Raw genomic sequence first — 2,875 nt, 5'->3', positions numbered from 1 at the left:
GTATTTGCAGCACGTTTCTGTATTTGATTGTATTGTGAGTATTTGCAGCGCGTTTCTGCTGAGTTTGTAAGTCTTTTTAAAATGATTAAAAGAGCTATTTATGGTTGAATCAGACTACACTGGTCACGCTGTAGGTTATTGCATGCAGCTCAACACTTAATAGAGACTTAATGTTTTCTTGACATTATTTCTGAGAAAAAATGCTTTAAAACTGGTTAAAAAAATTAAATAACTTAAATTTTTAAATTATAAAATTATTGTTAAATAACTTATAAATTAATATCTAAAAAACATGAATACATTACTTTTGCTTTCTTTTGCTAATATACATCTCTGATATTCTTTTAAGCTTTAAACCTGAAACGTTAAAAGTAGAAAACATTTTATTTTACATTTGAGACATTTATTTTGAGGATCAGGGCCCAGTTACACTGAAAAAAAATTGTAAAAATAAATTTCACTCAGAAATTACTAGTAAATTTCACACTTGATTACAAAGAATTACATTGAATTAAACGTTTAAATTTTGAAGCCTAAAATAGTATTTTTGTGTGTAAGGTAATACAATAACCTTTTTTTTTTTTTACAACTTTGAAAAATAATTTTATACAGTATACAACAAACCCTTTAACTCATAGAAAGTTATAATATTACTTTTGTATTATCCGTAAGAATTTGCTGCAAATGGCTGCAGGTGTGTTAAGAGGTCTAAATTGGAGCGCTGACCAATTAAAAGCATTCATGGATAAAACTGCTGAATATATGCAAATATGCAGAAACGAGGCAAAAATGAATGCCAAGTAAACACACAGACTACAGCTCGACTGCAGCAGCCAGAAATCTCACTTGTAATCGTCTCAAGTGTTTCCCACAATGTCAAGCAGAACATTCATAATCACAAAATCACAGCAAAATAACTTCTGCCATTTAGCCCTAAATGCAGCTTCTGTCATAACAGCTGAAAGCAAACGCATGATGGCAACTACCTTCACCCAGCCAGGTATCCAGGTGAGAGCGTCCTCCCTCTTCCCCCTCGCGGTCCGGCCGGGCGACATCAGTCCACGCTCAGCTCGCCCCGGGTGATAATTCAGAATCAGAGCCCTCGCTAACGGAGAACGTCCATAAAGACGAGTCAGCCTCGCTTTGCCATCCATCTGCGTGTCCGCAGCTCTTCTTTGCTATCCGCCGTACCTGATCCCAGGCTTTTCCGCCCCTGCTTCCGTCGAGGTTATTTTTAAACCGTATGCCCGAGAAAGGGCACTGGTGTTGAGATCAAGTTTTCTGGCTCTCAGCATTTCTGGAGACCACGCCAGCACAAAGGCAGTGGGGCTGCGGAAACTCAATCTCTGGCTTTGGCTTAGTGCTAACAAAGGGTTATTTAGGGATGCTTATGCTGAAAGTCGTGTTCATTAACAGCTGATCTTCAAACGAGATCACATCTGCGTTCTGTCATTGATCCATCCACACGGTGTAAGGTCACAGAGGTATTTGAGCAAATACAAAGAGCTTATTGCCTAATGATTGTCTTTTGTACTTGGGTGGAATGACCTTTAATCCATTCAACATCTTAATCTAATTTATGAATGCCGAGAGAAGGGCAAACCATTTTGTGACCAGAACGCAAGATAAGAGCAGCAAAAGCACCTATTATCGTCCAATAATCCTAGTCGCATCACTTCAGTGCACTGGATATCAATGAAAAACCCTGCATTTTATCCAAATGTGAACATGTGCTATTTCTCAGCTTTTTCTACCAAATACGCAGTCTATGTTCATAGCTTCCTAACTTTTTAAGCCTTCCTAACAATTAGCTGAGCTATAAATGCCATGTGGGGAAATGAGGAAAAATGAGTGAATGAGGAAAAAACAAGAGGGAAAAAAAGGTGCGAAGTCTCTTTCATGGTTTTAAGAGCTCTTTGAAACATAATTTGGCACTGGTAAAACATCTACGATAGTATAATGAAATATTAGTCATATGTTGATTTGCAAAAAAAACAAACAAACATTTAAGACGATTTAGTTAGCATTTACCTGCAGGAGCGAACTAGCCCCATCTGAACCCCCTATGGATCTGACTCATGAAACTTACTTTCACTGGTGTAATCTAATTTTAAGAGCTTAAAGGGTTAGTTCACCCAAAAATGAAAATTAGACTGCGTTTTACTAACTTGTTTTCAAAATTGTGCTTAAGCAATCGTAAAAAACTGTAAATAAATCCAGCCTCGGTGAGGATAAGAGACTCCTTTTTAAATATTAACAAATCTTACCAACCCCAAACTTTTGAATGATAATAGTACATAATCTGTATTCAATAAACAATCTGAGTCAAACCTCAATCTGATGTCAAATGCATATTCATGAAAACAAATTATGCACTAAATGCAAACTGACACATCACTAACATCTTTAGCCAACCATAAAACAGTTACATAGTTAAAACCATCCGTCCAGACCTTGTTCGTAACCTCTGCCCTCTGTAGGAGTATTTCAGTATCACAACCTCGTCTGGAGCCAGTTCATCATCACTGTGACATCAGACATGCTGCAGGGGTTTGTTCAATGCAGAGTTTACATGGGCGTCCTGCCAGCTGTCATGAGGTCAGCCTCTTCCTGACCCGCGTGACCTTATGTGTCACAACGGATTTAACCACAAACACCAAAACCAAGGGTGTGTGTGTGAGAGTGAGTGTGTGTGTGTGTGTGTGTGTGAGAGTGAGAGTGAGTGTGTGTGTGTGTGTGTGTGTGAGAGTGAGAGTGAGTGTGTGTGTGTGTGAGTGTGTGTGTGAGTGAGTGTGTGTGCGTGCGTGTGTGTGTGTGTGTGTGTGAGAGAGTGAGAGTGAGAGTGAGAGTGAGTGTGTGTGTGTGTGTGTGTGAG

The 2,875-nt window shown here is 38.8% G+C and overlaps 1 protein-coding gene across 1 annotated transcript in view; it reads right to left on the bottom strand.

Annotated features, from left to right (window-relative positions):
• Positions 1–2,875, bottom strand: part of hecw1a (HECT, C2 and WW domain containing E3 ubiquitin protein ligase 1a) — a 69,423-nt gene that overhangs the window by 49,667 nt on the left and 16,881 nt on the right. The window lies entirely within an intron of this gene.

This window comes from Sinocyclocheilus rhinocerous, unplaced genomic scaffold (genome assembly GCF_001515625.1).
Source record: "Sinocyclocheilus rhinocerous isolate Xijiao unplaced genomic scaffold, SAMN03320098_v1.1 scaffold1812, whole genome shotgun sequence".
NCBI classification, from domain to species: Eukaryota; Metazoa; Chordata; class Actinopteri; order Cypriniformes; family Cyprinidae; genus Sinocyclocheilus; species Sinocyclocheilus rhinocerous.
Note: the sequence above shows the minus strand (reverse complement) of the source record. Positions and strands in the feature narration are given on the sequence as shown.